This window comes from Oenanthe melanoleuca, chromosome 2 (assembly GCF_029582105.1).
Source record: "Oenanthe melanoleuca isolate GR-GAL-2019-014 chromosome 2, OMel1.0, whole genome shotgun sequence".
Taxonomy (NCBI): Eukaryota; Metazoa; Chordata; class Aves; order Passeriformes; family Muscicapidae; genus Oenanthe; species Oenanthe melanoleuca.
The window spans coordinates 81538669-81565944 of NC_079335.1; the positions used below are offsets into that span (position 1 = coordinate 81538669).

Sequence of the window (27276 nt, forward strand, 5' to 3'; positions counted from 1 at the left end):
GCAAAATGCTGGTTTGGATGTGCTCGTGTGCTTTGCAGGGTCTCACTCAGCAAATGCTCATTTGCAGAACACATCTTTACTCCCAGTAATGCCTCAGTCTACCAGGGGTGCCAAACCAGCACATGCTGCTGGCAGGACCAAATCCCTAACCCCTGTGCTCCAATCAGCTAATGAGAATTCTGGGAGAGGGAAAAAACCAACAGTATTTCCAGTCAGGCAGGATGGTGGCAATGCACAGAGATGGTACAGGGTGAAGCCTGGTTTCTGCACACAGGGAACAGTAGCCCCATGTGTGCTTTGTGGGAGTGGGTGTACCCAGCAAAGGATTTTTCCCCTCCTGGGGAAAGTGACACAAGCCCCACCGGCTGCTGACACAGCATCATCTGTCAGTGTGTCCTTTCAGAAGAGCTGTGTGATCCAAGCAAGGCGCTGACAAGAGCACCTTTGTGTTGCTGACACAGATTGCAGGGTGGGAGTGGGAGGCTGCGTGTTTGGAAGTGGGCATGGGTTCTCAAACTGAAATGTAGAGGGGAATAGACACTTTCATGTTAAGTTTAAAAGGGCTGGACCTGTGTATCAGAATCAAATGCTAGGAAGTCATTAAGAGCTGTCTGTCATTCTGTGCTGTGGTAAGGTGTCAGGATGATAAGGAGGACAGAGACAAAAGGAGTTGCCAAACAGGAAAAGGACACTTGACCCAACAAGTCTGTGCTTTGTGAGACCCACTTTCCTGCTTTGTCATACCTCTTACCAACAAGTACATATTCACTCCTCAAAATTCATGATCACTGTGTAGCTCCTTGCCAGTCCTCGCTGTAGTTTCACATTATTCATGTGCTCAGATGTTTTCTGCTGAAATAGTGTTGCCCATGGTCTTCTTCCTCTCTGTCCCTATTGGTCTCCCTCTGGGAACACAGTTTCTGGGTTTTAAATTCAGTTCATTATAGTTACTGTTTTGGGACAGTGCATAAGCACACACCCCTCAGGAATACTCCTCATTTCTAGAGGCTTCATACATAAGAATAGGGAGAATTCAAATACAGAGTGGAATGTGGGCTTGAAATAGGACTGTGCATAAACACAACAGATGTCTGATGTTTGTCTGAAATTTCCTGGTTTCTCTTATGCCACCTTCCCTTGAATGAGGGCTGCATGTCTCTCTCCCAGTACCCCATCTTGTCTTGCTTTTAATGCAGTCCTGACTTGGTTCCTGTGGAACCCAGGAAGGCTGTGGAGCTGCTCAAGCATGATAAAGGTAGGAGCACAAAGTGAAGTACTTTGTCTTAAGGAGCGTGCAGAGGAACTATGGGGGAGCTCCTCTATAAGGAGATGTGATATCCTTTTTCTGCAATCAGTTTCCTTTTTAGATCATCTCAGGATGGATACCCAGAATAATTTTCTTTTTTTTTTAATTCTAATTTGATTTCCATTCCTTGTCAAAGGCAGGCAAACTACTGTTTGTTTCTTTTAGTGAATCACATCTATGTAATTCAAAACACGAGACCAAAACCCAATCCATCACAAGAAAGCAAGGAAGAGCAATGAAATAACTAAAATGGACTGACAGCACATGTCCCCTGCTGCCACTTGTACCAATACTGCTGAAGGCAAGAAAGCCTCAGGTTGACATTTTGGGAGGAGGCTTAGCCAGTTCAGTTAACAGGAATTCTGCTTGTTGAATCACGGCTGACACAGAAAATCTGATGCTCAGACTCTCATGTCTTATTTGGAAACATTTCCGTCTGTCTGTCTCTCTAAAATTTAACATGGTATTCTGGAAATTGAAAATAAACATAATTTAATCTTGTGTACAGTCAGTTCTGACAGTGCCAATACATTCATTTGAAAACACATTTGTTTTCTTCAGTTAGTGATCCCTGGGGTCAAGGCCTCCCATTGAAAAGCTTAGCTGTACTGAAGAAGAAACCTTGAAATGTGAGACAGTCTTCTGGTCAAACTAAGTAGACCCTTTGAATGCCTTGGCTCTAAATCTCCTCACTCTGCTTTTGACTGCTGTGGGGCCCCTTGATATTTACTGGCCTTGGGAATTGTTCCTGCTAATGCTTCTAATGCTTGTCTTTCTCCTTCCTTCCTTGTGTCTTGCCAAATGCAAACCTATCAGTATCATTTCTTTCAGCTTTTATCAAATTCCCATCAGTATATTTTCTGACCCTTTTAAAAACGTTTTTGGAGGCTAACCTGCTGCAAGGATTGGGGAAGAAATTTTGTTTGCTCCTTTCTTAAAATCAACAATTTCCACAGGAGCTTCATAGCAAGTTTGCTTTCTGTACTGAACTTGATACAGTACGAAAGGTGCTTTCACTTATTTTGCAAGCTTTTTAAACACATGGCTAGAAAAGTCATGCTTTATATTCACTTCTGCTCTAGGCATGTAAAGTTCATTTTCCAGTACAGTTTATTCACCTGTGAAATGTAAGTACTTCAGAAATTATCTCACTAGTCTTTTCTACTTGCAGTCAGAATGTTTATATGGTACGTAGGCAACTTAGTGTATACTTGGATTTAAATAATCATTGGCATTCACAAAAATAACGTTAAAGTATTTTTAATTTTTTTTTTAAAGTTAAAACTGAAATTCAATGAGTGCTTGGTGAGTTGGAAACAAGCATCCCTGCAGCACATAATGTCATAAGCATCAGGTCTCTCAACCCCAAAAGTTGGGTAATTTTTACAGAGTTAGGGTCTGTCTTTAATTTTCCTATCTTTCAGCAGGACAATTACTATTAATTTGTATGCACAAATTTTCCCCCAAGGATTGCACAATTGCTTCTAATTAGATTTTATCCATTAAGGTGTTTAAGTGCTTCTATTATTTTTGCATAGCACATATTAAGCTAACAGTTTTATAGGAGCTTGCTTCATTTCATTGCATTTTCCTGCAACAGTGAGGATTAACTCCTGGTCTCACTGGTCTGTCTTGTCATCACACAACGTAGATATATATCTCAGTTAGGAGTTTACATCATTGTTTGAATGGGGAAAATAAAAGAAACCTTTCAGCCATGTGTAGATGTTGTTTTTTTTCTCTGAATCTATTATTCTGCATGAGTTACAGAGAATTCTTCCCCTTTTCTCCCACCTGTTTCTGCAGTTGTCCTACAGCTTGCCTGATGTAGGAACTGCAGGCTGAATCACATTTGTTATGGGCTGGCATGGCTGTAACTCTGAGGATGTGCATACATCACCTATGCAAATTTCCTTCCTTTAAGCAAGCCTGGAAACTCTGTCACAATGTGATGCTAATATTTAAGTAGTCATCTGGCCTCTTATTTTTCTTCTTCAAAGGAGAAAGTTAGTTAGGTTACTTGCTAACTTCTTCCTTTTGTTATATGCCTTAAGCAATTTTTCTTTCAGTTCTTTCTAGCACTGATATAAATGAAATACATATATATGATATATATACATCTTCTCAAGTGTGTCACTTATATAAATTTTGCATTTTTGCTCAACTCTGTTTGGCCTCAGTTACCCTTTTTCCTCCTTGGAGTTAACCAGGACGGCTTTAAATTTCAGTCTCTTCAGATGTTTTTTAAAAATTCAGCTCTGTGTTTCCCATGTTTCATAGGATTCCAGTAAAAATTCCTTGGGGCATATCACATTCTCCCAAAGTCAGCTTTCTTAAAGTCAAAAACATTTCTGAACTCCTCTAAGTGTTCCTGCCCTAAAGAGCATTTAGAGTCTAATGAAACCATGATCACAAACCCCTAAATGCCCCACACTTCCACTTTAGTTTTCATACAAGCTTCATTTCCTACTCTTAAGTTCAGAGCTGCCTGTGACTGTAAACTGTTCAGATATCTGCAGGAGGAAACACGTGCTTCCCTTCCTCAAGGATCTTTTTGCTCATCAATGTCACTATGTGGCCTTTATTAATACTCTTGAAAATGAAATGGGAGCATTCAAGGAAGAATAATCTTCAGATTATTTTCCTGTCTATTTTCCTCCAGCAGTCAGGTAAAGAAGTTGTGAACTGTCATAAAACTGACAGTCTTCTTTTATCTGTTTTCTTTCCTCCTTGTTCTGAAAATGTATGTCAACATCTGAAAACTATTGCCTCTGATGTCCTTAATTCTCCTCCAAGCTGACTTTGCTTCTGTCTCAGCCAAAATGTTTATATTGTTCTTTACTTTAATCTCAACATTATCTCTGCATTGCTTTGCCATCCTCTTCTTTTTATTTGTCCCTTCTGCTAATAAAACCTGCAGTAGATTGTTTGTTTGTTTTAGTTAAGGCCTTACATATCAGGCATTTCAGAGGTATCTCTGAAAATATACATGTCAAATTCAGCCAAGCAAAATAATGGTTAGTAGTAACTTGTCTCTATAGCATCTAAGAGGCACTTAACATATTTTAAATATTTCTTAACAAGCCTGTGAAAAAAGGCTTGTAAGAAATAGCATCCCTGTGTTTCTGCCTCTGAAACATGTATGGCAGAGCAGGCAGGCTGCACAGCTCCAGTGATATCATTAAGCAAAGCTGGGGGAGAGCCTGATGACATTGGGTTCTGCTGTTGGGTTTGCTCCTAGGGGATGCAACCATCCTTGAACAGGTAGCTTTCTACTTATTTATCTCATCCCAATTTTCTTCACCGTGGTTTTTCCTTAGAAGAAAGGAAGATCATTATTGCCATCAAGTTTTCCTCTCACTATGACACCAAACTGGAGAAGCTTCAGCAGGCTCATGTCCAGTCTTGCTCTGTGTCTTGTTTAATCCTTGTAACAGAATCCTGGCAGGAGCCCTAGCTTACCTCCTTTCCAGTGGGAGCAGATACCCAGTGTGTGCCCTCCAGCCCTCCCACACAAATTCTGACTTTTTGCTTCATAATTAGCTCATTGCATCAGTATTATCTGGCACATCCAGTAAAGGAATCCCTCTGGACACCACTGCTTGTACACTGTCCTGTACTCAGTTGCTTCTCTTTGTGTCATCCTGCTCCTCCTCTGCTGTGCCTCCAACAAAACATTTCTCTGGCAACTTCTACAGCTGGCTCTGTTGCCCTCCTTCCTTCACCACCTCTTTCCTTGCTGTCATTCCTGAGGTTTTGAAACCAGCCACGTGTCATCTGTGACCTTCACATCTTCATTGATCTTCCTGAGACTCTCTGAGCCTGCTTTCCCATCCCCTAATGCCACAACCATCTGACAAGGCTGTCCTTACCTCCTGGGGTCTGGGTTGGAGTACTTTTCCACCTTGGGTGTCACACCATATGGTCATCTATGAGATGAGTAGTTTTTCTTTGGCAGTGTTCAGACTGGCTGAAGAAATCTCTGACTGATTTTGGGCAATGCAATTTTTCATTTTGGATGGGTAAAGAGATTGCAACCCCATTGAAAAGCTGGTGTGTAAAGATAAAGCTGTCATCCAGGCAGAAGGGTTGGTGGTTTTGATTCATTGCTCATTTTTCTAAATGCTGTTGACACGTAGCAATTAGTGGCAATCTTGGATGTGACAGATCTGGGCTCAACTCCTGAAAACAGATTTTTAAATTAAACTTAGGTCACTGGAGGATTAAGGCTGAGGGAGAGGTGCATGAGGATAGAAGGATTTCTACCTCCTTAATTAGACCCTACCTGATTCAGCCAGGCATCCAAGCAAGTGCTTCACTTCAAGGGCATGAATAGTTAATAGGGACAGTTTCCATACTAGTAGCCAAGAGTGTGCTTACATGCATTGCTACATCTTAATATGAAGGAGAGCAATTTATCTGTAATGGGAATTGAGAAGGCCAGCCCAGACATTGTGGGAACTCAGGAGGTGCCAGCTGATTTTTCTCATTTACCTGCCCCATTGCACAGTGCCTGGGATGCTGAAATAGCTCAAGACACTTTCTTTGGTCAGGTTCTCTTAGGGTAGCTTCACAGGCTGCAACCCATTCTCTGCCTTCCTGGCACTGGGTTGGCCACCTCTTCACTCATTCATGTTTACTCATGCACAGAAAGCCTCTTTTTATCTCACCTCTTATCCCCTTGCCTCCCCCTTTGCCATTTGGCCTCCTCCCCACCCCCTTGTTATCTCTCTCTGTTGTCTCACCCTCCTTTGGACCCTTGTTTTCTTATCACTGCCTGTCCCATGCCTGTCCCATACAAACACTCCAGCAGATGTGGTGGGAAATGCAAAGCCTCTGAAGGGAAATCTCGAGGGTGGGAGAGAGCCTGGAGCAGGCAAAAGCCACGACAGAAATCCAGGCTCAGGCAACACCAAGACACATTTGTCACAGCTGCCAAGTGTTCCCTCCTGCCAGCAGGCTCCACCACCTACAGCCTATTCCCCATTTTCTACGTGAGATCAGACATTCAAAGGAGCCAAATTGTGGTTCAGACCACATTTTGGAGTTTCTAGTGGCAGAGTGGCTCAGCACAGATCTGTTCCCATCATGGTTTTCTGAAGACCTTGGTGTCAGAGGTGCTTGAGGCCACTTACACACCTGATTACTGTTCAGATTTAAAAGTGGGAGTGTGTCTGAAGATCTGTCTCACTTTCAGATGCTGTTTGTTTTATTTTACAATGGATTTTTTAAAGTCAAGCAATATGTTAACAATACTGTTCTCATTTTGACTGCATTTCCCACATCACTGTAACCTTTTCTTTTGAGTGTGCTGTGCCAATTCAACCCTTGCAAGGGTTTTGGAGTGGCAGCAGAGAACTGTAAATGACATGATTTATATGAAAATAAAAATGGCATATGAATACAGAGGATATGAGACAGAGGTAAGGTTTCCTTCAGCAAATCTGGAATTAAGTGCTAGTCTCATGTCTAATTTCTCCAGCCTTAGCCAGAGCTTGCTTGCCTTCAGCTGTTTGTATTTTATTTTATGAGTGAGTGGGTGTACAAAGGAAGATGACAGGCCCAGAGTGTTCATGTGTTTCATCTGAGAAGCCATGAGATGGTTGTAGTGTTGGCAATGGCAATTTCTGCTGGGTTTGGGTCAGCAGAGACCTTGACATCAGCCTTTCCAGCATGGAATCCTCCAGTCAGGGAGGAATAGGTGTCTCCAGCCTGGGTATGCCATGGCACCTAGTATTTCTCTTCTTGAAAGATAGTACTTCGAGCCACTGATCCTCAAAATCCTGTGCCACCTCTTGCAAAATATCTATCATTGTTACTTTGGTGCTGCTGGAGATGTTATGAGTGCAGCTGTCCCTCTGAGGGACAGTCCAGGGCAGTGTGAAAGGATCAATGGGACCAGGTTAGGAGAAATGCATAAAGGCATAGCAAGTTCTTAGGAATGAGGAGGGTGTGGGGGTTTGTCTCCAAAAGTTTTAATTTTATTATTTTTTTGGTGTTTCACAGTCCAAAAATGACAATAGGCATCTATCAATTTCTTTTGTTTCTTTAGTTATCAGAAGTTTGTTCTCCTAGAAAATATGGGATCTTTTAACTTTATCTCTGTGGAAGGAAAAGTCAAAAAATATTCTGCTAAAAAAAAAAAATCAAAATTGTCCCTTCAGGTTTTCTAAGGAAAGCCTAATTTGGAGGAAAGGAAGGTAATTTTCTAGGGGAGTCAGGACTTTTTTTAATTTAATCCTAGAGGTCTTCTGTCTCCCCAAAAATTCAGCAAAGTGTTTTTATTCAGACTCATTCCTGTCCTTCACCATTTGCTATTTCCCTCTAAAGGGAAAATAGTTGAAAGGAGGTGGAAGTTTGGAAGTGGTTCTTTAAAAAAATAAACCTTCACCTTTCCCCTCTATCACCTTTAAAATCCTCATTTGTAAATTAACAACTTCATGAGGGAGGCATGAACAGGTGGGACCTTTGCTATTATTGCTACTCTATGGTGATGATGATGATGGTGTTGAGGAGTGCTTCTTGAGGGATGTTGAGGATCAGCTTCTATAATTTCTTGTCTTGTATTTATATTCCAGAAAAATTCATAATGATGATTCAGACCGTACCAGAACTTAAAAACCTTTTACACTGTTAATTATTTTTTAGCATCCTTAGTACTTCCCTTGTGTTCAAGAGGAGCTTGTATGGTTGAATAGCAGGGGAAATTGAGCCTTGTAGATATAAACAACTTTTTAAAAATGAGGGAGGGTGTGGGAGGAGAAGTGTTGTTGCTGAATAAAGCCTGAGAAGAATTATCTATGTGTCAAAAACATCTACAGTATTTGTCATGAATCAGGAAATGGTTCTTCATGCCCATCTTGGATGTTCCCCAAATTGTCTGATGTCCCAGCTGGATGGGTGAAGGAGGAGACAGTAATTATCTGCAGGGCAGGAGAGACTTAAACATTAAGAGCTTTATGCCTCAGATCAGCTGGAATTTTTGCTCATTCCTCACATATAGTCTCTGAGCTCACCAAAGCAGACAATATGAAAAATATTAACAGGATTCAAGAAGACATTAGTAATAGATTAAGACTGCATGCCTCTCTTGTGAGGCTTTTCTTTCTTGATTTTTTTCTTTCAGTCAGAAAATTCTAAAGGTGAGTAGGTGAAGTCAATTTTAATAATTCACAGACGATAATACATCTATTTCTTGTTTGACAGAGCTAGTGTTTAAACTATTAGCATTGTCTGGCATGACATGAAACAGGATCAGTCACTCATCCCTTTGAAACCTCTAACCTGGCCTCATTTAAATTTCTTCCTTCCAGCTTTGCCAGTACATTTTAAAAGTCTTTGCAGAGCTCTCAGCTGCCTTGTGACTTCAGAATTTATCTACCAGGTTGTGGTTAGGAGTACAGTAAAACATCACCATCCCCATCACATTGCATTTTCTGTATGCAGTGACACAGAAACCTCAGTGCTACAGATAACCATTGAAATTCGAAACAGACTGCTGCACAGAAATGGGTTTTTAAATCAGATTTCCTTTTTGGAACACTGTTCTGTAATTTTTGAAAGCACTCTTGTTTTTTTTTACTTCCTTCAAGTTGCTGAACTGGTACTACCTTGCAGTCATGCTTTGCATTGATTAGCTGTAAGGGGAAAGGTGGAATAACAGTAATGAAAACAAAAAAAAATATGGTTTAAAATAGGACACCTGCCTGTTTTGTTTTTTTTTACAGTGGTCTGTGACCAGTTCATGTTTATAATTCACTACATCTCTTACTGAGTCAGTAGTTGCAGACCTTACTTTTAAAAATTTCTATCCTGGGTAACTAGGAGTTCAATTGCTTTTGCTTTTACTTTTAATCCTGTTTGACTGATAAAAAACTATGCTTCTGTCTTCTGATTTTGGAAGCAAAATCATATATTGAAGCTTCTTTACAACAAAGACTTCTGACTAAAGTAATTGGCTGCCACTATAATTTTTTCTCAGATAACAATTGTAAATTTCCAAATCTCTAATCTTTGGCAGCATTTTCCGCTTGATCCGAGTTTCTGTTTCCATGTGTTGGTGGAGATTAAAAAGTAGGTTATAAAGGTGAAATTGGAAGCAGAGGAAACTTGATGTTTTAGGAAAAGCTGAGGTAGGGCCAAGTTTGCTCTGTCCACTGTTTTTATAGCTATGAAACAAAGCCTACTGGGGCCTCTTCTCATACTGCAGTGTCACCACTGATCACACATTGTGACATTTGCTCCTCACTCAAAACAGCTAATCCTGTAAAATCACCACAGTCTTTTATCCTGCACATAGTTGGCTGAAAGGGCTTGCAGATGAGTATCCAAGGTAGTATTTTTTAGGTGTTATTCCTGACCTTCCTTTCTCTGTCTCCTCCCCAGGTGCTTATTGGCGTTATCTTTGTATTTTGCATATTTGTTAGATGCCTTCTGGACGGCTTCTGGGCTTAAAATAAAGGCCAAAATTAGTCTTGACTGAGGAAGTGAATCCCAAGAGTGAGATAGCTCAGGTATTATAAACAAGAAGTTGTCATTATTAGAATATGACTAACCCTATAGGTAAGCCACCCACCTCTATAATAATTCAAAGCTGTGTGGCATAAATATGTGCAAGGGGACACAAGAGCTAAAAGAAAAACACAGGAAGGTGTATTATTGACCACAATAGAGTGGTGAAGGAATAGGCAGTGAAGACTTATGAGCACTTGAGGAACAGCCAAAGGGAGTTGGTGATGGATGACAGGCAGTTAGTGTGCTGGAAAGCTCACAAGAAATATTCTTATTTTTGCCTTCTAGTATTAGCAACCACAATTAATTCTGCTTTGGCTTAACTGCTGAATGGAATTGAGGGGAAAAAAATAAGATTGACTTCATTAAGATCTTAAATAAGGCTTTGGGAAGGATTTCCTACTCCAGAGTAATGCCTGGTATCTTTGATACCCTTGGTAGCATAGCTTGCTATGACTGAGAATATCATGGATGCAAACATCTGCATCCAGCAGCCACATCAGCTGGGATATACTTTCAGAGAAAACAGGTTTTGGGGCTATGCTTGGGTGAAAAACTTCTGGGGCAAACCCTTCCTATGTGCAGGTACGTGACAGTTTGTGTACTTGCTGTGGGTTTTGTAAGGATCAGCATTATCCACCAGAGTTCATCAAATAGCCATTTTGTACATTGGCATGCAGGCAACTTATGACTTACCAGGGCTTTGAGCTGGGAGGGACCATTTAGAAATGTGACAAAGTGGTTGGAGTCGTTGTTGCTTTTGGCTGGGTCTACCAAGCATTGTCCTATTTATCACAGAAAGAGGAAAGGGACTGCTGAAGTGCTCAGAGGAATGTAATCAATAACTGTTTTTCCACACACCAACCAATGCATGCCAATGTTGGGGAGACAGAAAGAACTAAACACATTAGATGTGAATACCTCCTTGGTTTGTATACCAGTTTTTCCCGTGTTGCTGACTGTTTTTTTCCTGCAGGATCTGGGTTGTCCATCAATGTTTCTTCCAAAAGCCAGAAGGATATTCTTAAGGCACAGAAATGAACTTTATATCAAGATCCTCTGCAGGAAAATGTTCCCTTTGGATCAGGGCTCAATGTGAATGGATATCCAGTTCGAATTTTTTGCATTTCCCTTTTATTCATTGCTAAGAACTCACCATGTTTTAGTTTTCTCATAAAAGGTACCGTCTCACCAATTACAGTGACCTATGTAGAAATGCACCTTGAAGAAAAACATTCCGTTGATGTAAATTATTTTAATATTGGACTATTTTAATTTGGCTATTAGAGAAATTCCTGAATAAGGAAAGGGAGGGATAGACATCTCTGTAGGGACAGCAATTTAAACTGTAGTGCTAATGGGAAGAGATGACTTGACAATGCAGTGGTGGAGGCAAACAGACTCATTTCTGTGAAAAGAGTGTTGACAAGCAGTGATTTTTGGGAAGCCTCCAGTCAGAGTCCAGGATACTCCAAACTATGACTTTAGGGATTTAGACAATATAAAAATTATTATTAAAAAAAAAAAAAAAAAAGGCAACTCAGACATTTACATCAGCTGTGCCTGCAGCTTTTTTGTTTTTCTTTTTCTTTTTCCACTTTTGTTCTATTAAACATTTCCAGAAACATTGTACAGTTAAGCCTAGCACTGTGAAAAGGACTAATATCCTCTTTTGATAAACTCTTCCTGTGTTGCTTTTGTGTCAAATCAAGTATATTTCAGCTTCACATTTAGGCTTCTTCAAAAGAATAGAATATGTAGGGCCTTGAGCCTGACAGGCCTCACTTGGACCTGAACTGAAATAATCCCATTGAGTATCATATTGTTGAATATAAAGTGGCCTTGAATATTCTCATGGCCTTAGGCATAGATACAGAGATGGCTCCCTCCACAACCAAGGTCCAGGCATGCTGACAAAATCATTTCCTCATGTCCCATACAGTGTTTTGCTTTGTTTGTTCACATACCCCAAAGTAATTTGTATTTTGCCTAGAAAAGTGGTGCTTTGTGGAGGGGCAGCTTACAAGCATCCTGTTTTGTTGCTTCTTTTTTGCCTGCTCTACAAAACATCCCACTGACTGCTTCTGCCAAGAAAGCAGATTCCTCCTTCTGTACCCTCAAATCCCTCCTGAAAACTCTCTTGTTGCCTTCAAAAATCACTACATACTAGTGATGTGCTGTGACTTCTGGAGCATCTTGATGACCACTGTTGTTTGTTGTTGTCTTCTTGCACTGTCTCTCTACTTATTTGTGTTCCATTTCCTTTGCTGTGGGCACGGGAATGCAACTTGACCTGATGATTGAGGCTGAGCAAAGGAGAAAAATCCAGTCACAGCAGTGTGAAATGCTTCAGTGCAGCAGAAACAGGGTAAATTAGCTCATAGGAAAGCCTGTTTGCCATGGTAGCAGCATGACTTCATGTTGTTAGCTGGTTCAGTGATGTGCAGCATAGCCTTGGATTATGAACATTTTGTGCAGGAAAATTTCTTTTGGTTCTGGTTTGCAGCACAGCTAGAGCAGGAAGATCCCAGGTGATGGCAGAGGTTTTCAGACACAGGCTGTAATAGTCACCATTTCTTTGTAAAGATCTTAGAGAAACATATGGGGGAAACTATATATTACATCTGTTTAGATTCTGCCCCCTAAAAGCTGACTTCCACCTGCATGCAAAAGCTGAAGGAAGCATACCAAGCCTAGGCTGGTGTCTGGATAACAAGTCAGCTTTTCAGTGCTTGAGACCCAAGGAGCTCGTCCTCTTGCTGGAAATTCTTTGGATGCCATCTTTAAATGTTTTACAGTATTTTTATTAGTACTTTCCACTCTTTGGTGGATCAATGGAAGTCTGTTCTGAAATTTTAGGCACTTCTTTCTTTGCATTAGCGTTTCAAATTAATGGTCTGCAACTGTAAACTTACATATTTGTACTGACACATTTTTAAAATATAAAGCTCTCATGTTCCTGCAGTAAAGGAAGATCCAAAGAAAATGAGAATATCTGGCACTCCAGTCTCCACTATCAGCTCATTAGCCAATTCTGCAAATTTATTCTTCATGTGGAAAAAATGTTGTGACGTAGTGGCTTGTTGGCTGTATCACACAAGTGTTACACTGGTAACTCTGTTACTATAAATTTCAAACCAGTGCATATTTCCAGCAGTTGCAAGGTATCTTCACAAACAGTCCTGGTGGCGTACTTTAGTAACACATATTTTAGATTCAAAACGCTGGAAATGTAGGCAGTAGATGTGATTTCATCCAGCCCTTACATGGATAGTACCTGGCTTTTTTCCTCTTTCAAAAAGATGCAGTTAGAACCATAGAATAGAATCATAGAATAGAATCATAGAATAGAATCATAGAATAGAATCATAGAATATTCTGAGTTGGGCAGGACCCACAAGGATCATCAAAGTCCAGCTCCTGGTCCTGCACAGGACACTCCAAGAGTCACACCATGTGCCTGAGAGCATTTTCCAAACACTTCTTGAGCTCTGCCAGGCTTGATGATGTGGCCACTTCCCTGGGGAGCCTGGTCCAGTGCCCAACCACCCTCTGGGTGAAGAACCTTTCCCTGATACCCAAGCTAAACCTCCCCTGACAGAGCTTCAGGCCATTCCCTCAGGTCCTGTCAGTGGTCACCACAGAGAAGAGATCAGTGCCTGCCCCTCCACTTTCCTTTGTGGGGAAGTTGTAACTGCAGTGACATCTCCCCTCAGTCTCCTGCTGGATGAACAAGTTAAATGGGCTCAGTTGCTCCTCATCCAGCTTCCCCTCCTGACCCTTCATCATCCTTGTGGCTCTCCTTTGGATGCTCTACAGCTTTATATCCTTTTTATATTGCAGCACCCAAATTCCCCCAGCACTGGAGGTGAGGCTGCCCCAGCTCAGAGCAGAGCAGGACAATCCCCTCCCTTGCCCAGCTGTGATGCTGTGCCTGATCCCCCAGGACACCTCAGGTTGCCAGGGGCTGCCAGGGCACTGCTGGCTCGTGTTCTACTTGCCATGGACCAGGACCCCCAGGTCCCTTTCCATGGGGCTGCTCTCCAGTCTCTGGTTTCCCAGTTTGTACATCAATTACCTAATAGATCCAAATACACCTCTCTTGTCGTTTTTTACTAAAAATTGAAAATTTTTGTGAAGGGTCAGTTTGTCATTAATTTGCTATACGTACTTTATTGTTCTCCCTAGCCTTACACTTAATTCCCTGCATTTTGGCCATCTAATCACCCATTTTCCAAGGGCATCAGTAGTCATGCCTTGCTTCTTATTTTCCCTCCTCTTTCCTCCCAGTTGTCTGTTAGCACTCCTTTTCAAATGTATTTAGACATTTCGTTTTTACTGTTACATCTCTTCAGAGCTCAAATACTTCTGTTTTACTTAATGGGTTTTTTTCTCAAAAGAAATATGAGATTCTTGCTCCAGAACACTAACTCCCCACTTCTGTCATTCCCCAGCACCTACACTGCTCTCTGTTTTTGCTGCCCAGCTAGCTGAACCACACGAGTGTCTTCTTGATCTGTTTGCAGAACCAAAAGGTTTCAGGTTTTTTTCTAGGACACGTCTCTTAAAAAGATCTCCAAGAATCCCAGAGCAAGAAAAAAAAGCACATGCCTGGAAATATTCTACTAGTGAAAAGAAGGAAAATAGTCCAGCTTCTTGGTGTAGGTGGTTGCTGGGGCTTTTTTCCCAGCTATTGGTAAGTAAGTGAAACAAGTGAACTTGATTTGGTGTTCATTCTTGATGAAATGCACGTGTCGTGCACATACATGTGCTTTCTTTCTTCTCTGTTTAAATCCCATTTAAACAGTGCTCAGTGACTGCTGGGAGTTGTAATCCATGTGCAACTCTGTCATGAGGCAAACACCAGCTGGAGGGACGGCTCTACAGTCTGCAACCAGTTGAGTTGCTGAGGAGTCATAAAAGAGGGAAAAAGAGGTTCATGAGAACTCAAATAGTGCCTTTTGGAAAGTGTTTCTTACACTCTCTTAAGAGCTGCAAAGTCTGTATCTTGTACAGTTTCTTGTGCTTAGCCGGGGACAAGATTACAAAACAGAAAAATTGGTACTTTCTCATATTTGTTTGACATTTCAAATTATATTTCACACAGCTTCAGAGTAGATTGAAAGCACTCATAAAAATTGCTGTTTACTACATAGAAAGAAAAACAATTTTTTTTTCCTTTTATTGAAGGAAACTTCTTTCCCCCCCTTACAGAATTATGAACAGTTGTGAATATTTCTGTTTGGTCCTTTATTCCTGATAGATGTTTTCATTAGCCATCTCTAAAGTCCCAGTTTGGGTGTATCTGTAGAAGGTTATCTGAAGAAACACAGATGTTTGGAAGTTTACCATTCTTTTAATTAAATAACGTGTTAGGGTGTATTTATAGCTTTGCTGATTCAGAGCCATAGGTTAACAACTCTTCAGTAATTGCCCAGAGCACTATCCTAACACTTCTGTAAAACAAAGCACTAGGGACTGTTAGTGTAGAAAACTGTGGAATTTTATAAGGGATTTTGACCAGGGAGCACTATTAAAATTAAATACCTCTATTTATGGGTGTTGGCTAACGAGTGGAACATTAGAAAAAATGCTAAGTAGTGATGGCATTGGCAATAGAAATTACAAATTACAACAGATATTCACAAGTGGTGAAGATACCATAATTGCTGTTACTGAGCTTCCTGCCTGATTTCTTTGGTGTAATGCTCAAAAATAGCAAAGTAATTTATACTGTGGTGTGGAAGAGAAGATCTTGAGAATGTTTGGTGATAGCATTATTTAGAACAAATATTCTGGCTGCAAGGATATTTGGACTTGGGGATCTTCAGATTAAGGACATCCCACCCTTCCTGCTTGTAATTGTCAGCCAAGGGAGGAAAGGTTAGTGAAGTGAGAACCTTAGGAACTGTTGTTAGTGGAGAATGGGGAGGTAGCCTTACAAACAGCATGTGTCCTCTTAGGAAAATATGTTGAATTGAAGTGGTTGTAAGCTGTGGGCTGTGAAACAGATCTCTTAACACTTGACATGCTCTACAAATGGAGCCATTCATTCTTCAGGTGAAATTGATTTAAATGTACTGTGCTGCTGGTGCCTGCTGGAGACCATATTGCAGCATACAGTAGTCAGAGAGGCAAAGTGTGGAAATGATCAGCCAGGTGGAAGCTGAAATCCTGACCACAGCCTTCAGTGGATGCCAGGTCTCATTTGCATGGTGTGTTTTCACAAGAGGGATCCTACTTCCTCGACAGTGGATGCATTCAATCAAATGCTTTATGCCCCTCAGTGAGGGTTTTTGGTGGGATGGCTGCAAGGAGAGGGAGTAGTAATTCCATTCTAAATCTGGGCAGCGAAAGGATGGGAATTTCAGTTCCCATATACACACACTCTGTCCTGTCCTGTCAGTTTGGAAACCTTTGCCTCCTTCCCTCTGCTTTTCCTCTGATGAAATGCTGCAATTAGAAGGCCTCATGCTGCAGCTCCATGGCCACTCAGATGCTTTCACTTATTTGCTGTGATCATGAAGTTAGCTTTGAAGGAAAAAAAAAAAACAGATACCATGCTTAATTCACTCCCAAACTCAGTCCCACATTAATACCTGAAAGTAATCACACTGCTATTAGAGGGACACTGTAGGCAGATCCCTGGGATCCTGAGTCCTGCTTCAGGGTGGAATTTGTGAGTGAGGCATCCCCTCCAGGGTTACTCACAGAGGAAGGAAGGGATGGCCAGTGTCTTGGCCCCTGGGCTTGAAATTCCTGCCAGCAAAGCTGGAGCTCTATGAAAAGGTCTGCAGTTCAGCAGCCTTGTGGTATAAATACACCTCTGCAGCCAGGAGCAGTGGAAACAGAGACACTGAGGAAAGGCTTACTTTAGCTGTAAATGTTCATGCTTTGGAAAACAAGTATTTTATTTCACCAGCCATACCCAATTCAAAGGTTCTTAATATAAGCACCTCAGAAGTGACCTCAGTTCTCCACATCAGCTGACACTGACTGGCATTGTTGACATGATAAAGAGAAGTAGTATATTTACTGCAAGTAACCTTGCCCAACCATAAATGTTTTCAGTAGTGGCTGAGGTGGCACTAAGAGAACTAAGTGGTGTTTTCTGTTGATTTCCATGTTCAATTTCCTTCACATAAAATGCTGGTTTTTTATTTGGAGGTGCTGTGAGCCGAGAATAATAAATTTTACTTAGCTGACAGAAAACAGTACAAGTACAAAATTTTGTATGCATTCAGTGGCAGTTCTGACCCTAGGCTGGAGAATTGTGATGTCTGTGCAGATAAGCAGAAGGTGAAAGGGTTAATAGTTCTCCAAAATAAAAGCTTCAAAATAGAAGTTTTCTTTGGAAAAAAAAACCAATAATCATTGCTTCAGCAAGATTTTCAACTTGAGAAGCTTTTTGTGACTTTAAATTCTCTCTGTGTTTTCAGTCCTAAGCTCTTGATCTAGGATTGGTGTAATATAACACACATTATACTTGGCTTCCTAAACAAGTTTTTATTAAGTTACTGTGCTCTTTGCAATCTTAGAAACTTTTTAATTCTCACTTTACACTTCAGAGTTCAGAGCTATCTCCGTGTGCAATGCAAACACTGGCTGTAAAATGAGCAAGTGAACCACCTCCCTGCAATTAAGAAAGAAGGTGGTTTCCTTGGTGGAAATAATCTGCATTGGACATAGCAAGAGCTACAACTCAGCATCTCATTTAACACTTCAGATTGTCTTTGCATATGTGGGCTAGAGTCCAACAGCTTTAGGAAATCCTTGGTGGATAGTAATCTGGAACACACAAAGCAGAAGTCATACTTCAACACAATTGATAGCCTCTACTTGCTAGCAGTCTTTGGGCTCAATTATCATGGAGATGCAATTAAGTGTCCTTCATGGAGAGGGTGGGTCCTTCCAGAGCCAGGAGGAGAGGTCACAGATGGGGCTGTGTGGTTATGTGGTTAAGGGTAATTTGGCTTGCTCAGAAAAAGGTCCAGACTCCGGGCACTTAGGCTGAACACATGCAAAGCCAGACAGCAAGAAATGCCGTGTACCACCAGCCCACCACATCTGCCACCAGGCATGACCCATCCAGACTGCAAATTCAAGCTTTTTTGTGCCTTTTTTTTTTTTTTTTCCCCTTTCTTCCTGTGTTTTCTGTCAAGCAAGTAGCTTTGACTTGCATCTCTGACTCGCCCTGAGGAAAGGGACACAATCAAGTGGGCAGTCTTTAGCCTTGTTGACTCTGTGGAAAGGAAACAGATTATAATCTTTCCTCCAGGTATTTGTGTGCTCAATTCCCTCAATGAGCTCTCAAGTATTTTATTATGCATTTCACAGGGCTCCTCAAGCTAAAAGTGCAAAATGGGAGGGAGTTTCATTATCAAAGTTGTGATTAGTGCCATGTCCAAAATGTGAAATAGTTGAATTAATAATTTGTTTACATGTCTGAGACAAAGCAAATAGAGACAGTCACTTCTTGTTGAGAAAACATGCTTTCTTGGCAGAGCTTAACATAGATGTTTCCAGCAGAATCTTCTCTCTTTTGAGTCTGTCTAGTGTAGGAAGAGAAGTGTTAGCTTCCCAGTTCAGTTTGAGATTTGACAATGCCCAAGGGAAGGGATGCGTCAGTTTTAAGGAATCCCCCACGCCCCACAAAACTTGGAAATTTTACATTTATAACATCATGTCTGCCTTGAGGAGGCAAAATGTTGTTATCAGTATTAACCTTTAGCTAGTTCTTTGTATTATTTTCAGATGGGCATATTTAACTCAAAAACCAGCCTGGCTACCACTCTGCATCAATTTCCAGCATGATATGGACATCAGCATTTAAGTATCACCTTATGTACAAATAAGCAGGGTACAATAAAGGTTTGGAGAGGTCTGAGGATCTTTAACTGGTATTAATGGCTGTACTGTCTTTGACTTGTTTTTCAAGGCAGTTTAAAGGCAGGCACAAGGATTTGGGACAGCTTTGTTGACACAGCCCATTCAGAGCTTCTCTTCCTGGAAAATATCCACAAACTGAGAAAGCTTTGTGAACCTTGTTATTAAACACTTTATGCCTCCTCCCAGTTGCACAAATGCCACTTGGTCATATTGGATATTCTGTCCTTGCAATTTCAGACATTTCATTCCACTTTTTTTTTCACTTCTATGTGGGAAAATCAAACTAGTGTATTTGGGATCCAAAACAGTCATGGAATGATGGAGATTGCCACGGCTACAGTCACAGGCATTTGCTTTCCATACTTTCTGAAATAAATTCTGAAGTGAGGGCTCAGTCTGTCCCCCTGTTATTCAGTGTGTTGTGTTGCCTCCACCTTGTCCTTCATGTCCTGGGGGTACTTGTCTTGCAGTCCTGGCCTGCAGAGACAGGTGCTGAGCTGCACCCTCCCACTGCACGTTTGAATTTCTCCCTGGTGCAAAGCAGGCCCGGGGACATGGCAGTCAAAGCAGTGGCACAGAGTTCCAGGCAGGACTCAGATGGAGTCTTAATGAAATTGCAGTGCTCATATTCTGTGAAAGCAATATTTTTCCAGTGCTGGATTGAGCACCAAGTAGAACTGGGCTAGTGGGAAAAAACTGAATCGTTTTACCTCCTCTTCTCTCCTTCAAAAGCCACTGTATCCTGAGTGGTACAGGCATTGTAGACTTGCAGAAGTTTAATTTAAGAGCAGCATAGCTGTTACTTGATTTTGGAGTAACATGTTCTCAGCATTTCTAGATGTAGAAAATTCCTTGAAAAATCCCAGCAGATTAATATTTTCCTGTCTAGTGAATCTGGCATAGAAACTAAGATCTGGGAATTAGGATCAGTTTTAAAATTTTACAGATCATGAGAAATCAAACCAGAGGAATGTCATTAATTCATTTCATGAGGTGTTCATCTCTGCACTGCCAGGAGAATAACTGCTATATTTAACTGAGCAAGAGTTCTTCAGCCAAAAACAGCGGATAGTCCCAACTCATTAGTTAGCTAAGCCTCATTTCTCCCTCCCACTCCCTTCTATCATATCTCTGGTGGCACAAAGCCCATTGTAAAATTGAAACTTGCCTTTCATATGGCTAGGCTGCACTGAAGAAGTAGCATTAAATGTTTTTCACACATTTTGCTTTTGTCATTAAGATGTATTTAAAGGATAGATAATTTCCATCCCTGCTGGCCCCTGCTGCTTTAATCCAATTATTTCTCTAAATGTGCTAATAGGCCCTGATTTCCAGTTTACAGAATGCAATTTTAACCTGAAGTGCTTTTCCAGAAACAACACAAATTTCAAGAATGAAAGTTAAGGCTATGCTTTACTTGAACTGCAGTATGCTGGTAAATCAAGATCTGACTGTGAGGGCTGGCTGTGTTTAACACCACCAGCATTCAGAAGATGCAACCAAGCACATTTGCTTCTGACAGCCATGCTTGCCATTTAGTTTCCATGTATATAAGCCATTTCTCTCTCTGCTGTGATTTTCAATGCCATGTGGCCTTTCCTTGGCAGCTTCACTCTATCCCTTGAAGAATCTTAAAGAAACCCTGTGAAAATTTGTGTAAAGAGATGACTTCTTAAACTAACCTGGCAATACTTCTGTATGTGTGAACTGTGCTGAACTCAAAGTAGATTGTGGACATCCATAAGGATGGAAGAGCTGTAGGGCTTGTTAGCAGCAAGGTTGATTAGAACTGAGATTTACAGGTAAGGGATTCCTTTTTCCAGCACCATTTCCCAACCATCTTGAGGTGCTATCATGGGCACACTGAAAAATTATGAGTTGCACAATTTTGCAATTGCTGTTCACCTTTGCAGTCTAATGGAGAGAATCTGTTTCATGACAAGGTGGAAGAAGACAAATCCAGACTGTGGATGAAGGGAAGGCATCTCTGCTGGTTCTTATCACAGAAAGCCATATTAGTTAAGGAGCTGCTCAGGTTGCAGCCTCAGAAAGTCTGTCCTGAATTAAGTAGAATCATAGGATCATTTAGGTTGGAAAGGACCCTTAAGATCATCCAGTCCAACCATTAGCCTAATACTACTAAGTCCACCACAGAAAACTAGGTCTTAGATGTATAAATTCTGTTGACAAAGATTTTGGAATCAGGAACTTTTGTGAGTGGTGAGGACCACTGTGGAAACAGAGGTTTCATTCCAAATATGCATTCTAAGCAGTGGACTTTGGTCCAAGACATATCCATGGCAGTGCACGTACTGTCACCAGGATGAAATGGTTGTTTGAGTAAACTGATGTTTCACTTACTGGCTGAGCTTAGGGAAACATATGAAGAAAGTGGGACTATCTGTTAAGAAGAGACTGCTAGACTTGAGCTCAGTGTTCCCCCTCCTTTCCTTTTTTTGTTCTGTAGCAGTGCATCTGATGCCATTCATGTTAAATGTTCTCAGACTATGTGGCTGCTTCTTACCAAAATATATTATGCATGTATATATGTATGGCATATGTAGGTATTTCACCTACCAACATTTTTTGCTATTTTTGATATCAGTGCTTCACGTGCAGGTACTTACCCCCAAGGAATTCTAGTTGCATTTGGTGTTGTAAGGTCAGAGGAACCCCAGCTGTTTTATAGATTGGAATTGCATTCGTTGATGGTAAAGAGCAATTGTTTGCCATAATCTCTTTTTTCTTTTATCTGTACCTCTCCACTCTATTTCCTTTTTGTGTATGTGTCCTTCACAACTTTTCCAACTTTGCTGATCCTAGCATAGGAGTACTTTTGCTGTATGCTGTTTCTTTCCAGCAGATATGCTAGCATGGTTTCTTTGGCTTAGTACTTTACAGGTCTGAATCTTGGTCTTGGAATTTCAGGCACCTAAAGGCTTTAATTCCCTTCTTCCGTCTCATTTGTATCCACCTAAAGCAGGGTATGATCAAACTCCACTTATTTCCCTTTCACTTTCTGACTCACTGGTATATATTTATACCTGAGTTTCTCAGCAGTTTTAAAATAACAGCTTTTATTTATGGACATCCCGTCCTTGCTTCTTTTTTTTTTTTTTTTTTTTTTTTCCCAAAATGATGCAATAGTAAGTATTGGCAGTTTTAGCATTTCGCTTGTATGAAGGTCCCTTCATGTTTATTTATATCTTCTAAGCACCTGCATACGTGCATTGTACAGATCCATCTAGTTTTCAGGGTAAATTAATTTACTCTGATAATGAAGAGATGTCACATAAATCTGAAATGCAAACCCTTAATTTCTGGCAACCATATGTGTATAAGCATATATGCCTATATTTTTACATTCCTAATGAACTATCATTTACTAGCCAAGACATTTTATTATTTCTTTCAGAAACATTATTGTTGTTTTACCCTGGAGTAAGTAAGCACTGTTTATGTCCCAGTAAATCTCCTGGTCACAGTCCACAAAAGTTTCTGTTTATGGTCCACAGGATTTGGATCACTTTCTCTTGTCTTTTCCCTTGCTAAGTATGTCTGCCCAGACTAATTTAAACTTACAGAGGATCATCAAGTGAACCACATTTACCAATATGACTGTCCCATGGGGAAATCTGGTAAATGTTGCAATGCCTCAAGAAATGCTGAACAGACTAGTCAGTAAGCAACATCTTCAGGGTCTGTCCTGCTTACTTCAGGCACATTTGCTCAATGATTCCACAAAAACATGGTCTGGTGCTTTGGTTGTCATAGGTCTCTGAGCCTTTGGGCTTTGTGACAATTTTGATACAGTCCATATGAGGTGGAAGAACAGCACTACTGTGACTGCCAGGCCTGAGCCACAGCTCTGCAGCAGGAGTGGAGCCCAGCATTCCTTGGGGAAAGGAGACAGAGGTTTCTGGGAGTGGTTGTGTCCACTGAGGAGAAGGGGGCAGATGCTGAAGTCAAGTATCATCTCTGCTTGGGCTCACAACTACGAGTGTTTTTCCACCCAGGGACTATTTCCTCTCTGCAAAAGATGTCCTACATATCATATTTACAAATGTGTATAAAAGCAATATGTGTATCAGTGGAGGGAGAGAAAGACATAAATATATACATATGTGTGTGCCTCTATATATATGTAAATATATGTACATATTATACACACAAAACTTAAGTATACATTAACCAAGATAAGCTGTGTTTGCCAGTGCTTTAATCTCAGTGGGAGACTGTTATTGCTGGAGTCAGACTCTTGAGCACCAGCTGAGGATAGGAAACGAGATTCTGGCATGCAGGGTGTGGGAGGAATCTCTCTTTGTCTATTCCCCCTTATTTTGTTTCAGAGAACATACACAAATAACATTCACATGTGGCCACGAGTGATGTAATGCATGCAACTGACTCCAAAAGAAGCTTTTCTTGTGAGCATAGCCCCTTCAGAGCATGTATCACTTTATACTGCTATTAAATAATATGTTGCCACCCCACAAAGTAATATGAATCATTTCAGAATGCATTTTTTTCTGTGAGAAATTGGAAATATTTTTGTGTCTTTATCATCCTATTAGTTTATATCTGTAGAAGAGGCTGCTTCTGTCTGGATGTGGCTGTACATGTGCGTATAGACAGAGAGGCATGAGACAAATTCCTTCTGACTTGCCAGATTTTTGTGTTTTAATCTGCTTTCATTGCCTTTGCCTTTTGCTTAGAATACCAGAAGTCTGTGGCACATTGCTGCTGCTGTCTGTAGCTTGATCATCAGGTTAGTGCTGTGATTTCCTGTCTCAGGAGTCTGTGGCTGCAGGGCACAGAAAGCACTGTAAAGCCTGTTTTCTTGAAACATGTTTGTGCTCCAGCACAATCCACACAGCACAGACCCATTTCCAGTTGTTTAAATTAAATACTACAAAGGCAAAATTTGCCTAAATTGTTAGTGTGCTGGGTAGGAAACAGAAGAATAGAAAATTGCTAATTTCTTCGGGCCTCGTGGGAAATATGAAGACAGTGTTTGGAAAGTAATCACAAAATTGCAGCATCTATTATTAAAAAAGAAAATAAAATTAAGTCACATAAGGTTTGTTCACATTGACTCAAGAAACAATGGTTCCCATGTCCCCCCTGGCTCACAGAGGGTCACTGGGAGAAGGTTCTGTATGAAGTGCAACTGTACTGAAGAAAACAGTTACATCAGTGTGAAGTGGGGCATATGAAATCAGATTCAGAGCCAGCATGAAAACCTTCTTAGCAAGGGCTCTTTTCACACACATGGAAGGTATTAGCACAATCCCTCCCCAGATAGCACAGATAGTGTCAGGAAAAAAAAACTGGCTTTCCTGGATCAAGTGTAGATTGCCAGGGCTTAAATTGCATGATAATGAGCCTGTATTACTGCTATTTATTTTAAGTACTGGCAACATATTTGGCACCATACAAGGCAAAAATAAATAATGTCTTCATCCTAAAGAACCTGTGGTGTGAAAGCAGACAAAGGTAAGGTGACATATGAAGGGGCATACAGGAGGTGTTGTAGTCAAATGTAAATTGTTTTTCTTAAGGGTAAAATGACAATCTGTGTGCATAAATTCTCTATGGCCACAGATAGGCCTCATCTCCCAGTAATTTAATTCTATAATGCATTCTAATTGGTTTGAAAATAGAAAATCAGTACTTTAACTCATCCCCACCCCCAATATTTGGAAGGGGTTAGATATCAGAAGCAACCTTAAAAGACCCTGCCTTAGACTGATCAACCTAAGGGAAAAAATCCAACTCACTCTTTTAATTTCTTTTCTATTACTTTAAACAATTCAAATAACAGGTCTCCATTACCTCTAATTTCCAATTAATTAAATAATTATAAAGAGTACTGGAAACTGTAAAACCCCAAGGATCCTCATGATGTTTGCAGAAAGCTGGTAGAAAGCAGCTTGTGCTTGGATTTTCCTCCTTTTCCTTTGCAGTGTACCCTTTCTAATTGCTGCAGGTAGTGTTCAAGCTGGCCTTTAACACACAACCAGTCTTATTATTTCTATTTGGATTGCAATTTAGAAATAAAAGCTAGCTTCAGGAGGCCCTGTTTTCTTCTCTGTCCAGTGAACCCTGAACCATTATCTGCAATGGGCATGGGAAGAGGTCTTCAACACTGAGCACATTATTTTCCCATTTTCTTAGAAGTGTGTCTCATGTGCAGCAGGCAGTACCTGTCAGGAGAGCAAAGAGAAAGAGCTGTTGAAAGGCAGAGATGGTGGCAGGAGAAGGTCTGTGAAGCAGTGCCTGTTGGGGTGCAGCTCTGGAAGATGGGGTGCATGAGTGCACCCTGTATGTGCTTGGGCTTGGCTGGGAGCCACATCCATCGGGCCGTTCCCAAGGATCACACCCTGGTGTCAATTGTCTGCATAAAAAGGATAGTTGTGGGCAAGAACTGGGCCTTTGTACTATTTTGTTGACTTAGCTTTCTACCCTGCATAGGAATGTTCTCCATCCAGAGAAAATAAATCCTGTCTTTTGGCTAGAATCTGTTTTTTTGATTGACTAAGTGGTATCCTGACTCACTTGTGATTAGGGGAGGGTGTAGGTTGAAAGAGGATTTACTGAAGAAGTTGTATTATCTTAAAATAAATCTTTACAAAGAAGTATTTGAGCAATTACTCTGCCTTTGTGCAGAGTATCAGCCTACAAACAAATTTCAAATGGGGCTTTACAAAAGTCACTCCAGTATTTTCAGTGATGGGACAGGCAGCATATTTGTTGAATCTAAACAGCATTATGAGATTATCTTAACATTCAAGGACAGAAAGCCACCTGATAGTGAGGTGGGAGGAAAGGGTCAGAGTTCAAAGTGATCTTTGACTATTGGAGAAATAGTCTGACATGAATAGGGTATGACTCAATGAGAACACATGCAGAATACTGCACATAAAGAGAAGATTCCAAATCTGCCACATGGGATGAAAAACAAGAGGCATGAGATCATAAGGGATCACCATCTAAAACCTGTCCATGTTGCCAGTATTGTGGAAAAGCAAGTATCCTACAGAAACTGATGAGCAGGAGCATTGTGTCTAAAACATGAAGTGTTTCTTCTAACTCAGTGCTGGCAAGGGCCAGGATGGTGCCTGGTTTTGCAACAACAGGATGGTGCCTGGTTTTGCACACCACATTGCAGAAGGGTGTAGGTTTTGACTCAGGGAAAAGCAATGAAACCAACTGAAAGTTTAAAAAACAGAGGTTTTAAAAAAAGGTGTGGTTAGTGATATGTTTAGTACAGAGAGGAAGGTCTTTCAATAGGTAGAGGGATGGTAGACGGGAGAAGAGAGTGACCTCTTCTCTGTATTGGTTGGATGGGACAAAAAGGTAAAAGGCAAAATTGCATTAAAAAATTGTGTAAATTATATATGAAAAAAATGTTGCCCACCACAAGGCTGACTGGGAAACTAAGGGAATTGAACCCAGTTTTCCCAAGTCTTCTAATGCATGTTGAAACTGTTGCACAAAATCTGGCTATCATCCCTTGTGGCCACAGCACCTGCTGTGTGCTGGTTTTAAGCTGGGCAGGGTGTATAAGCCATAGGGCATAAGGGTCCTTGTGTTTAGGATTTACCTGTCTTGAAATGGAGTTTCATTGAGCACTGGATGTGTTCCAGCCCACAGAATTGCAACTGGATTCGTATGCATCCGCGGTGGCCCAGATTAATTTAGAGCTCTGGAAAACAGACATCCTGAATCACTGCTTGAGGTATTGCTGCCTACAACAAACAGTCTGAATCTTGCCTTCAACAGAGGCAGCAAAGTACCCAAACAACGAGGTATTCACAAAGCTGTACTCTTACTTCATATTCTTAGGCCTCTGAATTTCCTGGGAGAGGTCATCAGAAAATGAAATACTAATAAATAGGCAGATAGAGTCATAGGTAATAACTCACTTGTGCACAAACTGTTAACTGTGCACTTTTCATATATTGGGAAGATTTGGATCAAAAACCCTTGCTTTTTGAAGTTGTTTGTGTTTCCATATCTTTTTTAACATATTCTAGATTGATACTAAGTTACTAAGATATCAGTACTAAGTATCTAAGATACTAAGATATCAGGAACTTTAGAGGAAATAGATTTATAACTGAAACAAGAAAAAGTAATCTTGTTTGAAAAACAAACGTGTTCCCCAAATATGACAAACTCTAGGCTAGTTAAGGTGAGCTATTTCTACCCATTCTCCCCACCCTTTTTTTTGTTCCTTAAGAGAGATAGAATATGAATTAAGAAGCAGAAAGCTCTTAGGCACTTTAGATTAAAGCTAAAATGCAGTAACGATTGCTTGATGATTGAATGACATCTGCCAAACTTCCTCAGGGACTTCAATAATATGAGGGTAATAGATCATTAGGAGTGTTGAACACTGTGTCTGACATGTTTAAATTTATGTATCACATTCCTCCCAAATAATAACTAGTAATGGGTTGGAAGCTTTGGAGGGATGTGGGTATGCATGCAAAATCACATAATAAGTGATAATCTGAACTGGTGGTACCAGTTAAGTAACCCAAGATTGTGTGCCTAGTATATTT

The 27276-nt window shown here is 40.7% G+C and overlaps 1 protein-coding gene across 3 annotated transcripts in view; it reads left to right on the forward strand.

Moving 5' to 3' along the window:
• GMDS (GDP-mannose 4,6-dehydratase) overlaps nt 1-27276 on the forward strand; it is a 398015-nt gene that overhangs the window by 325295 nt on the left and 45444 nt on the right. The gene's annotated exons all lie outside the window — the stretch shown is intronic.